Genomic DNA, 13,471 nt, shown 5'->3' on the forward strand with positions numbered 1-13,471 from the left:
GTTCCTTAACGTGCACTGAAGTCGCACTGTTTACGGGCCTGTAGAATTTCGCCTCCATCGAAATTCGACCGCCGTGGCCGGGATCGAACCCGCGCCTTTCCGGTCAGCAGCCGAGCGCCGTAGCCACTGAGTCACCAAGGCGAGGCCCGCAATAATTTAGAACATCTGGAGATCTTGATGGGACTGCTCGCATCGTTAAAAATTCCGAGGTGGTATAAATTATTCTTCTTCCAGGTCACACCAAGGCAGTCTTAGTTCTGGATCTCTCTAAAGGTTTTGATCGCACTGAACATCAGGCGATAATGACTACCTTATTAACATTGAATGTGGTGGTGGTATTGTTAAAAACTTTTGATTGAATATCGTAAATAATGGACTCGAAGCCCCCGTCTTGGCACTTAGATGCCCCCTCAACGCGAAGGAGAGCCCCTGGAAACACTTTATCACCGACTTCGTCTGAATGCTGCATATACAAACGGCTTGCGATACCGTTTTGGACAAATAAACAGTCCGAATTGTGACAACTGTGCCTCGACAAAAGCTGTGGAACATATCCTCCTTGAGTGCTCTGCGTAAGCTAATGAGCGTGCATACTATGACCATTGCATGCAGCAGCTCTGCCCAGTGCCCCTAACAATGCACAAAGTTTTAGGTCCTTTAGCCTTCTTCAGGCAACAGAGACTTGCAATGAACTTTCTATTTACATATTTAGAAGGCATTGGACATCTCGATAAGCTTTAAATTCACTTGCACGTTACCTTCATGCATTCATTATGCAGTGAACTTCGTCAGCCGATTTGTCGGACTATGCACTCCATCATTCCATAGGTTACATCAATACTCGCCATTGCATTCTTAGTACCCATTTCGTGGCCGCATTTTATCTTCGTTTTTTTTTTACCTTTTTTCACTCTGCTCTCCTTCTGTCTTTATCTTTCAAATTCCCCTCCCTACGCCGAGTAGCATGCCAGCGATATTTAAACGCCGGCTAAATTCTCTGTATTTCATTAAAGAGTCTCTCTCTTTCTCTCGGACGAGGGGGTCAGAAGAGAATCCCTGTAAGACTCCGCCGTGGTTGGTGTTAGGGGATGAGGGAAGGTGCGGCATGTGAGGAGGGTGTGTAAGAAGTCTCCTGGTTTGCTGCAAAGTTTGCATGAGGATGGGAATTGGTCTGGGTATAGGGCATGCAGGAGTATTGGGTATGGAGCAGTTCGGCTATGTAGTTGTCGCCAATGTGCAGCCTGGGCTGAGGTGAGGGATGGAGTTGAGATTACGTATTCACTTGGTTTGTCTCGGCATTACGAGAAAATGTCACGGAAGGAGACAAGGCGCTCCGAGTCCCGTAGAGGGGGCTCGACGCCTCCTGCTCGGAGTTGGAGACTGGCGTCCAGATGAGGGTTATGGGGAGCCGGGGTTGCCAGCAGCGTAGTAAAAACGCAGTGGTAGTGGGTATGTAGCCCTTGGCGCAATTTAAAATGGAAGATTGGGAATCGGATATAATTTTTGTGTCAGATGTAGCTATGAGAGCAAGCTCGATGGCTGTTTCTTCTGCCTCTGTGATAGAATGGGTGATGATTGAGCTGGAGGTTAGAAGCTTTGCATTATTGTCTGCTACCGCCGGGGCCATACGGGAGCCTCTCGTATATCCTGCTACGTCCACGTAGAGCACCTCGCGGTCCTCGCTAGACTGTTTGTGGAAGGCGCGAGCCCTTGGTACTCTGCGGTCCCTTTCTCGCTCAGGGTGCATATTCTTCGGGAGGGGGCAGTGTTGAGGTTAGAGCGGAGGGTAGTAGAAAGGCGGACGCCCTCGGTAGGATCTGTAATTAGGGTAAGGCTTAACTGGGACAAGAAACTGCGACCAGCCTCTGAGTTGGATAGACAGGATATTTGTGCTTTAAAGGTAGCTTCTGTGAGCTCCTCAAAGGTGTAGTGTACACCGAGTTTGAGGAGTCCGTCGTTAGATCTGCTGGGGAGAAGACGTAGAGCCATTCCCGTGCAACTACGTAGGAGCGCTTTTACCTGGTCTCTTTCTTTCTGTTTAAAGGGTAGGTATGAAAGGGCATATGTAGTGCGACTTATGATGTAAGCCTGGGTGAGGCGATTTGTGTTTCGCTCGCGTAGGCCAGCCCTGCAGTGCGCTATGCTGCAAATCAGTTGAGTGGTCTGTTAAGCGTGTGTTTGAAGTGTCTTTATGACTTCTACTTGCGCACCGTCGGAGTGGAGAACTGGGCCTAGCACGCGGATTTTGTGTACTAGTGGGCTGGGATGGGTACTTAGGGTGAGGAAGATGGGTGCATTTACTGAATCGTGTTGCTTGGGCCAGTCGAGAAAGAGCTCTGATTTTGAAGGGGACCAGGTCAGGCCGCGCTCCCGTACATATGAGTCGATTGTGGTTAGGGCAAACTGTAGGTGTTCTTCTATTTCGGCATCACTGCTGTGGTTTGCCCAGACAGTAATGTCGTTGGCATAGGGGCTGAAATGGATGTCGGGAATTTGAGCTATATGAGTGGGCAGTTTAAGAAGCGCTATGTTGAATAAAACAGGAGAGAGGACGGCTACCTGGGGCGTACCTCGTGCTCTCAACGTGATCCCTGGGAGGCGCTGGTCGCCGAATTTAAGCGCCGCTGTGCGATGGCTGAGGAAGTCTTGAATGTAGTTGTAAATACTGGCGCCGACTCCCAGGCTTGTAAGGTTTTCTAGGATAGCTGAGTGTGTAGCGTTACCAAATGCCTTAGTGAGATAAACCAGATAGCTTTGATGTGGGAAGTCTGTGAGTCGACAGTGTGATGTACTAGCTGAGAGAAGACGATATGTGTAGAAAGCCCTGGTCGAAATCCAAACATGCTAGTGGGCGTGCGCACGTACACATACATTCAAGCAATCTTCACTGACCGCATGGCTGAGATACACTTCGGCCCCCTGCCTTGCCCCTCCTACACACTTCAGCGTATTTCGCATTTCTTGTTTATCATTTCCCGTATCCTCCTCGCCCAAAAATTGACAACTATTCCCCGCCTGAAGCACACTCTTTATGCCGACGATGTCACGCTGCGCACCACCCCGCGGCAGTGACGGTGGCAAAGAGAACACCTTAGACGAAGCAGCCACCCTCACCCAAAATTACGCACTGACCATCGGATTGTCTTGCTCCCCAAAGAAATCAGAACTGCTCGTCATCCGGCCTAAGAACCACAACTGCCCCAGCTCCGCCATTGCCATTGAAATGAATGGTGACCAGGTACCGGAGGTTGACACCCTCCGCGTATTCGGCCTGCACATCCAGAACGATGCCAAAAACACTACCACCCTCAAGAAACTCAAGCAGGTTGTAGGCGCGATATGTCACCTCATCATCAGGGCTTCGGGACATCATAGAGGCATGAAGGAGCGCGACCTACACTGTAAAAAAATTTGCTCAAGTTTACGTAGAAACCTGGAGGCAATGCGTTGCCGAGCACTTTCCGCAATTCATAAACGGACACTTTGAGAAACACGGCAAGTCCTTAAAAAGGACTCAGTACGTACATCAACCGTAAAAAGAAATTAGTTTACGTATTCCTACGTTTAACTCTTTCGGACCCTTCTCTGTATACTCATACGTAAGCCAACGTAAAAAAATTTGTTTACGTATTCTTACGTTTAACCTCTCTTGGACCTTTTTCCGTGTACTCAAGTGATGCGGCTTGTCGCCAATGGCTTGAACAAAACTTTAAAGCCAGACGACCATACTGGCAAGCCCTCTGAAGTCATACTGACACTGCTGATGCACGGTGCGGCCAGAATGATGGCGTGGAGTGTTAAGTTGAATATAAGCTGTCAACTGCATCCAGATTCCTAATTTGTGTAACTGATCAACGTGTCTTGACTCACGTTCAATCATGTACAATAGCAGTCCAGGTGGAGAAGAAATGAAGTACTATTACACACAAGCTCTTCCTTTATGCATGTTGTGCATTGCGTACATACAAAGCATGTGGCTTAGAATGAAAGAAGAGTGTTTGGGTGAGTAAAGGCACATACGTTTTATTTTCATGACAAATTGCATACATTGTACTTCTGCATATTGCTGTCAGATTCATCTGAAAAGCATAAGAAAGACCTCACTTAGCAAACACAATCAAACTATTCACTATTGACCAACTGGCTTTTTTGTAGGGTCTTGCAAAAATATTTAATGAGAACCAAACCATTACATTTCATTGACCAAATTCATTTTTTCTTTACAGGAAAGAAACTAAAATCCACAGGACCAGGAAAAAACACACAATGCGCTTACCTGGACAACACTGTGTGCATGAATGCCCTGAGCTGCCGAAAAGAAGGTAGCTCAGGTTGGGTGCCAAAAACAATTCAATGCAGATACCTTCTTGCTGTCCATAGTACTCACTGCAAACCTTAGTGAGCAAGGAACCATAGCAACATCTTAGTATGACCGAAAACTTGCCCACAAGCAATGTGCAAGTGCACTTCCCCAAATCTTATGCTCGCTCACAGCTTCAATTATCTCAGCACGGGCAAGAAAATGTACAGATCTCCGATTTCGAATGAAAATGCAGTCATAAATACCGGTCACTGCCCATTGAGATATTCCAATAAGTGTGCAGTACGCCTTACAAGGAGCGTATCCTCATGCTTTCAGAATGGGCTCTTTGCAGGAATCTAACCAAATGCTGTTGCCATGTGGATCTTATCGAAATGACCCAAAAAGATGAAGTGTCCTCATGTGTCTGGTGCAAAAAAGGGCTAAAACATGAGTCTTTCTGCTTCTTCATCAGCTGTGAAATGTTATTCCTGCTTCTTTCCACAGCCTCAAAGTCTCTTTTTGTCTTTTTCAAAACCGTTCTATATCAGCAAAACTTCTCCCTCAAAAACATTTCAGCACCCATGAAGAAGCAGAAATACCCATGTCTTAGGCATTTTTTCACAAAATACATAAGGAAGGCTCGCCTTTCTGGGCCATTATTTCGAAAAGGTCCATGTGGCAACAAACTTTGGGACATTTTCTGCAAAGAGCACTATAAGTTCTGAAGCCTGAGAATTCATTCCTCATGAGATGCCTGTCGATATGACAGGATACCTCAATCATCTGTTACTGGGGTCTGTGAGTGCACTGGCACTAAAATCAAGGATGTGTACCTTTCCTCGCCACGTGCTGCAACAATGTATGTTGTGAGCAAACGCATTAAAGGTATCAAAGGACTGTGCTTCCAGCTTGCTTGTGGAGGGAAGTGCAAGAGTCTGGCCATGCTCAGCTGTAACCTTTGCTGCTTGTTCATTGAGTTCTGCAGTGAGTACTAGGGACAGAAACAAGGCACCTGAATCAGCTCGTCTTTGACACCTATCCTGCGTGACCTTCTTCTCGTGCAACATAGCAGCGAACTCCATAAGGTCCTTCATGCACATGGTGTCATTCGAGTCAGTGTGTTGCATCAGCTATTTCTTCCCGGTCGTGTGGTTTGCGCTATTTTCTAGAAATTCTTTAAGAAATTACTACTTAATCCTCCACTTCCTGAAGACAAAGTGCTCGACAGGGCAGTTCCACATGTTGTGCAGCAACCTATCTATTTTATCATACGTCAGAGGCACTTGGCTATCAAGCAGTGCTTACTGTATTCAGCAGTGAAGTGTACATGCGAGATATCATTATTTCCAAGTTCTCGCAGTGGCATCTCATGCAAGAATATCGAAATTCTGTTCAATTTGTGCTGATATTTTTAAGGATACGCACTCTTATTAGGTGAAAAATAAAAGCTGGTCACATACTAAACAGCAGAAGCAGAGCACCAAGGTACTCACCAATTGCTTGAAGAGCTGTCTGCCAGTTCTCGTGCCATCCCAAATATGGGTACTTTTGAGTGCACTCCTGTCAATGTCTTCATCACGTCAAGCCACTCCAGCATTTCAGTCGAACGATTTCCCTCTAAAAAAAAAAGGAGTTTGTTTTGTTAGACTGGTCATTTAATTTTACTTTGCACTAGGTACATGGCATTTTACTGCCCTAGACTAAACAATACCAATCATGAATCACATTTTGAATTTTGTCATATATGATCACAAAATTTGGTGTATGCGATACATTCTTATAAATTCTGATCAAAATAAAGCTGACATAGTTAAGTATCATTTCTAGAAATGTGGTATCAAGGAAGAAGGCTAACCAGATAACCTGCATGAATGTTTTTAGATGGATGCAAGAGTCGGCACTCTAGCATACAAAATGTAAAGGGTCATCCACTCTTACTGCGAACACATGGCCGCTCTTTTCAGACAGCCACTGCAAGTGACACAGCCGCTCATCGCAGCAGTGTGGCGCTGGAGAAGGAGCTGAATGTGGTGTTTCGCCTCATCTGCCACTTCGTTTCGATGGCCTTCCAATGAGCCTTTCAAAGAGCACAGCCATGCGCTCGCGTGTTTGCACTAAGAGTGGACGACCCGGTACAATATGGCAGGTTTCATCTTCTAACATGTAACTTCATGCTCCAATCACGATCTAATTATGCAAAAAAATTTTCGACCTTCCATTCTGTATAAAGGAAAAAATTCTATGGGCTCTGTTCACAAGCCTCTGCAAGTACACGCGAACTGTGCACGTTTTGCATTCAGTTTTAATAGCTTTGCTCTCTATATGACGTCTTGTAGTATAAAACAAAAAAAAATGAAATTAATTTTTCATATTGCCTGAGCTACTGAGGAGGTACAGAATATAAATGCAAAATGCCTTTTGTCCCTGCATAAAATTGTTAATACAGATATAGCTGTGCTTAACTGAAAGAACTATTGTGCAGAACTAGGCTATTTGGCATTAATTCGCTGAAGCCAGAAAATGTGTGTAAAATATAGAAAGTCCTAGTTCTTTCTCGTTCTTGTGTTCATTTTTGCTACTCGTTTCAACAAACCAAGGCTGAAAAAGCATTAAAAGAGGGCCATGCAAAATAGTATAAGTGCAGCAATTCATACGCCTTTATAATGTGGCCATATATCATTATGTTATAGCCAGAGTACCATATCTATTCACCACGCTGGAGCACTGAAAAAAGGTGAAAGAAGTACTAAAGGAAGGTTTGCTAATCCCCTAAGCACGTTGCAGAAAAAATGAGGCTGGGTATGATGTCTCACCTCTGTAGAAATCCAAGTCATGACATTTGCTTCCCCCATGATGAAGGCTCAGCACATAATAAGACGACAGAAGGTTTGTCATTTCCAAGAAAAGGATCCATAAATACTGCTTCCTGCTCATAAGACAGAGCGGCACTCATTGTAGATTCTACCTGCAATGCAAAAAGCAAAGTTTGTTTGAGTGGACTAAACTAGAAAAAAAAAGCATAAAATATCTATGCCCAAATGTCTGAACTGAAAGAAATTGAGGGTATTGTAATAGTGAATATGTTAATATATCGCATGCAAGATATGCATGATATTCAACTCAGCTACCATTGACTTAGCTACTATCTTGTACATTATTATCACAAAAATAGTGATATAGTACTATCAGCATTAGTAGTAGCAGTGAAGATTTCATGGAAATAAAGGAAGGGACTTAGTGTTGGCTGTCATTTTCACAGCAGGCACCGGACCAATAGCTAGTGCAAAGGAAACAGGAGAAATGGCCGAAGAGAGGACCAGGAGGAAGGCAGTAGCATAGCAGGACATAGGATACAATAGGAAGGCAAGGCTTGCATAAAGCAAAATTAAGACATTAGTAAAGATGTACAAGACCAACCACATCACTGTACAGAGTGGAAGACCTTCATTAACTATATTTAGCTCACAATGTGCTCTCATATATCCTTGTAGTAAAATTGGTAATTAATACCATAACTCAAGGAGTGAAACCAATACAGGGGTGAAGGGCAGTCAATTAGCCATGGGCGTGATGCTTGTGCCTTCCTAGCAGGAGAAAGATTGACGATTCAGTTGAATATCAGGTCTCAGATACTAATAGTTCAATATTAGCAGCTGCACATTGTTTCACGCACCCTTCTAAAACATATGTGCAGCCTTTTTCACAAGACAGTGCATGCTTCAGTTGGGGTACCTGCTGGGAGAGTAGTGTACAGTCAGGCTGGAATGAAATATGAGCCACGCGGATGAACAAGACAAATTATTTTGCCTGTGTGCTTTCAACTGCAGTATACAGCTAGCCTAATTCATGTTTCAGGGTAAAGAATCTACTGAAGTACTCATTTACAAGCCTTTTCTAAATGAATATCCCGCTGTAAAGTAGAAAAGTACGACATATATGTGTTTGCATTTCATTCCGCCCTGACTGTACATGCAGAACATGTCTGTAATAAGTATTATTATCAGTGATGGCTGTTACTTCGAACACTAAGCAGATAAGTGAAACCTCCAAGCTCTCCTTGAAGACAAGAGTCTATGCAGACAAGATGCTAAACACGCTTTGAAGTATGTAGATTTGATATTCAGCATGGCAAATACTGCTACATTAATAGCGAGCACTTCAGGTCAATACATGGTGCCTTTGAAACTTCTTGCCTAAAATTTGCTCGCGAAAATGCAAAACGCATGCAAAAGTGCAATCTGCAGGCACAACAATTGATGCTGTGCAAGCAACAAGAAAAAAAAATGAAGGCAATGCTGTGATACTCTTTCAGTCATTCAAGTGTAAAAATGATAATGCATGCTGGCTGATGTTGCTACTTAACAATGAAAAATAGCGGCTACTGCTCACTTACAACAAACGCTTTCTCTGAGCAAACAATGCAATAAGCAATGCTAGTCATGCAGCCTCTCGTCATTCCTTTTACGAAGACAGCCTTTAAGCATTTGGAATGCAAGCCTCCCCGCCAGTGCAGCGACACAAATACACGGAGGTTCGAATGCCAAGGATATGAGTTAATTTACCACGTCGTCATTATAACGTAAACGATTCACACGCGCTCTGCACCAGGCCGCCAGTCAATGCCAACTCTTTGATCACGTACTGCCTTGATGCGGTACATGATAGGTTGCACCGAGTGTGCGACGCTACCAAAAAACACGAGCAAGCAGTGTATCCAAGTGAGCGCAAAGCAGATGTAGCCAAGCACATGGAGCAGCCGATGAGCAACCTAGATTATCAAAACGGGCGCACTAAGGAGCGCGTGAAATGGAAAGGAGCGCGAAAGGCGCGCACGCCAAAGGTCCCTCCTGAAAACAATACAGCACGGCGACAATCCAGGCGACGATGGCTGAAGCAGGCAGAAGCTCGAGCTGGCACGCTAAGGTGCGCGCGGAGCACAGCACGGACAAAATCCGACGACGCAGAAGAGTGCGCTGAGAACATGTCGAGAAGAGAGAAGAACCGCGGCAGAGGCATGGGGAGGGAGGCAAGCGCTTCGAGAGACGTACCGCCATGGCCGACGTTGTGTCGGGCACCGCACACCCGTCAGGGAGAAGAGCCACTCGGGCCACTACAGGAGCTGCGGTGAAACGTTGTCGGCGTAAGACGCGCGCAAAAACAGTTGAGGGTTACTCTGGTTGCGCGTAGAACGAAGACTGGAACGACGAGAGTGGCGCAATGGCTGGCGTACGCCGGCGTGGACCACAACGGCCAAAATGAACCACCGTCCACCACCAGCCAAACGTGCTTGGCTTAGCTTGGCTTGTTCAAAGAACGCGACAGTCGACAATAGAGGAAGTCGCATGGTACGGTCAACCTTGGAATGCAGGGGAAGGCATTCACGCCGAGGTGGAGAGGAGGATGCCTTCTCCCGAACGGCGCGGTGTGCCCCCTGCTCTCTGGTAGGAAAGGTTCCTTTTCACAATGGGCTCATTCCTCCCTTTCTGCTGCCTCTACCCCTGCGAAAAAAAGAAAGCTTTACCCAAGGAGAAGCAGAACGGAACTGGACGCGCACCCTCCAAAGCAGTAGCATGTAACTACTGCGAGACGCCTCAAAGAGCAGTTGTAGTGAGCAATTCTCTGCGTACTGCTTTCTTGTTTTCCAATGCGTTAATTAAATCAGTTTGTTAAAGTTTAGTCGTATTTATAATTGACCTAAAGTGAACGAAACATCTTTGCGTTACGAAAAAAAAAGGTCGTTTTTCGAAGGTTGCTGGAAGCGGCTGCAAAATAAAGTTTTCTCTCTCTGTGGAAGCTGCTGCACTCTGCTCGGTAATCTACGCCACGCATTAGGGCATTCCGTAGTAAGTACTAAATGAACGCGAGATTCGTGTGGGCTAGTGACAACGCTTTTGCATACCTGGGACCTGGAATGTCGATTACGCAAGAACACCGAGCTGTGCGCGCTTGAGACAGCACCTGTCTTCGCAGCGAAAGGTGAAATATGACTCCGGCACGACAAATTGTTTGATGCAGAGCAGTGAAGTTACACTTACCTTTCACACATCAGTCTTCCGTGCGTCAAAGCGTACTTGCGCCACTGCGTCCACAAGAACGCAAATTGTCGTTGAAAAGAGAAGCAAAGTGGAGCCGCCACCACAGCAGCGCACTCAGTGGCGTAGGGGTATAAAGGTGACCCCAAGGCACCTACCGAGTTCAAAGCGAGTATCTCTAAAATTTCGGGGGAGGAGGAGGGAGTAGGATGAAAGGTGTATGAGCACCAGCACAACTTGCTTGGCTGCGCACATTCCCCTGGCCTCCCCCATTTCGTTCCCAGAGATCGCAAATGTAGCAGACATGAAATTTTTTTTCAGCACCAATTTTTCAAAGAAAGGGTGCTGCGTAAGCCCATTTTCACATCAGCTGTCAGACCGTAACGCTTGGCACCCCTTGGAAATGTGGCACCGTGCAAAAAAAGGCTGTCAGTTAACAAAAATGCTTCAAGTTGTAATTATCGATTTCAGAGGCAATATTGCATATGCAAAATAGAATTGAAATTGAATTGAATGTGTTGTAACCCAAACACCACTTTTCAAAAGTCTTAGTAGATGCTACGGCCTGGAGTATTTCGGCTCTGTGGGCAGCCCTGAACCGAAGCTAATATTAAAAAAGCGCGACAGTGACTTCTCTCCGCTCATTTGCAGCATTTTACAAATGCTCTAAAAAAGAATTTAACAGCAATGTCATTAACGTTTGACCAAAACAAAAACGTAACGCTGCTGTGATGGTTCCCGTATTAGCTGGGACGGCTCAGGGGCCCACTGAAACAGTGAGACAGATATTTCCCCCTTTCCAATAACAAATTATTATTGATCATGCAGGCATGAAAGTAAGCAGCGGCGTCAAATCATGACAACCTTTGCTCTTTCTCTGTTGTCGTTAATTAAGTTATTAATGCGTTTGGCGGTAACACAATGCCGAAGGAGACAACCGCTGTGTAGTGTTAAGCTTTGCTGCCTAACAGAATGTTCAAGTTTTCTTCCCTGCAACGTCTACGGGTGAATAATGACGACTCCTCCGTTATTGAACTGAAGTACGGTCTCCTCCTCCGTGTTTTCTAAAAATGCAAATGGTCATTTTTTTCCACGTAGTAAGTCTCCGTAAAGTCACGGACTTTTTTTACAGTGTATGTCACCTCATTCATGACTTTGTCCTCAGCGGTGTGCTTTGCCCTACCCCATATCTACAACTTTCCCAACGCGACATAAACGATTTGGATATCTTGATCTGAAAAGCATTCAAGGTAGCACTTCATCTTGCCCTCAACACACCCACCGACTTATTACTAGGTCTGTGCCTCCACAAGAGCTTCGGGGAACTGGTGGAGGCCCACCGACATGACCAATATATCAGGCTCACACAAACCTCCACAGGCCGGTATATCCTGGGCTCCCTCGAAATCAGAGGACCGGCCAACGACCCAACCCTCCTCGCCATCCCACGACCCCTTCACCGGGACCTCCTCATCAAGCCCTCCCGAGGAATATGCACCCGTCCCATCATGAGCAGCGCCGCAGAGCCCGTGCGAAGGCACTCCATCGAGCGTACGGCTCCGAGCGGGACGCCGTATGGGTGGACGCTGCCTGCACGGGTGATGAAGCTGCAGAAGCTGTGGTGGATTCCTCTTAATTCAACCTCCTCACACGACCTCCTCCCCACCTCGACACCTCCCCAGAGGCTGCAGAGGAAGCCGCCATCTCACCTCAAGAACTGAGAGGACTCAGTTCTTGAGGTGCTGTATACTCCGTTTCATACATCAGGCGCAACGCTGCCAAAGCTGTCGCTCTTTTTGCGCTACCTGCATCCGTGACACAAATGAGTGTGTTGCTTGTGGTGAGCGAAAAATAACAAATGCTTTGCCGGCAGGCTTCCTGGATAATACATTTGTCCTGAGCGTGAAAAAAAACGCTGTTATTGCGAGCGATTCGATCGAGATCTGTGATTTTGCATTTTGGGTTTGTCGTATTTTTCCATTTAACATTTTCGCTGTCTCCGCAACCCTGGCCACCGTGTTTACCCTTTCCGTCCGGCTTCCTTTCACTTTTGAGAAAATTGTGTCCTGCTCAGTGGTCCCGGCCACCTCTCCTGCACGCATTTTCTCGAAGGTTCGTATGTACAAGCTCTCAAAGCACGCCAAGCAAGTATGTACTACCGCACCAACATCCGTTTTTCGGAGAAGTCTGTTCGAGAAGTACTGGGTACTGTGAGCGAGGACACCGGAGTATCTCCCCGTACCGTTGCCAAAATCAAGGCGGAGCGTCTGTGTGGACCTTTGGCGTCTCTGAAGAAAAGACCTCGCGTCGTGAAGATTTCAAGCTAGCGAACAGTCAAGAATGACAGCTTCACAGTCCATGCCGTCCGTCTGAAAGTGCACAGTATGTTCGCGAAGAGGGAAGTCCCAACCCTGAACCGAGTGCTAAAGGCTGTCAATGAGGACGACGACCTGCCGAACTTCAAGAAAACGACGTTGTGGAGGTTGATTAGGGACATCAGATTCACATTTGAAAAAATAAAACGGAACCTTGCGCTGATTGAGCGAAATTTCGGATGAGCGGTTGCCCTAGTGCCCTTAGACTGAAGGCATATAAATCCTTTGTAAGGTCAAGTCTCGAATATGCCTGCATTGTATGGGAGTCCTGCTCAATAGATGACACACAAAAACTAGAAAAAATGCAACGTCTTGTGGCATAATTCATTTACAACCGTTACAGGCGCCGCGACTCTCCTGCCGTCATGTTGAAACAAGGAGACTTAGAACCAGTTGCAGATAGAAGGAAGAAAGCCCATGTGAACTTCCTTCATTCATTATGCTTTTCTCGACTTGGTATTCGACACGAATATTACCTCGTTAATGATTCTACTCGAGCCTCGCGCCATCAGCATATTGTTAGCATGAAACCTGTTTTTGCACGCACAAATACATATTTTTCTTGTTTTCCGAGAACAGTTTCTCAATGGAATGCTCTTCTGGAGAACTCTCCGTAGCTTTGCAATCATTCTTGATATTTCACTATTGCCTTAGTAGCTTTACTGTACCCGCTTTTTCAATTGTTCTTTTGCGCTGCTTGTTTTCTTGCATTTATATTGTTCGGTACTATCGCACTTGCTTTGCTTTTTTTTCCCCTGTAT

General features: G+C 45.9%; 1 long non-coding RNA gene across 1 annotated transcript; it reads right to left on the reverse strand.

Annotated features, from left to right (window-relative positions):
• Positions 1-3,997: 3,997 nt before the first annotated feature.
• Positions 3,998-9,569, reverse strand: LOC149346311 (uncharacterized). The gene is made up of 4 exons (XR_016292066.1): positions 9,352-9,569; positions 7,117-7,268; positions 5,797-5,920; positions 3,998-4,079 (listed from the first exon to the last, which is right to left on the reverse strand). It is a non-coding gene; the product is annotated as an uncharacterized LOC149346311 (long non-coding RNA).
• Positions 9,570-13,471: the final 3,902 nt, after the last annotated feature.

This window comes from Amblyomma mixtum, chromosome 4 (assembly GCF_055824585.1).
Source record: "Amblyomma mixtum isolate Tamu chromosome 4, ASM5582458v1, whole genome shotgun sequence".
Taxonomy (NCBI): Eukaryota; Metazoa; Arthropoda; class Arachnida; order Ixodida; family Ixodidae; genus Amblyomma; species Amblyomma mixtum.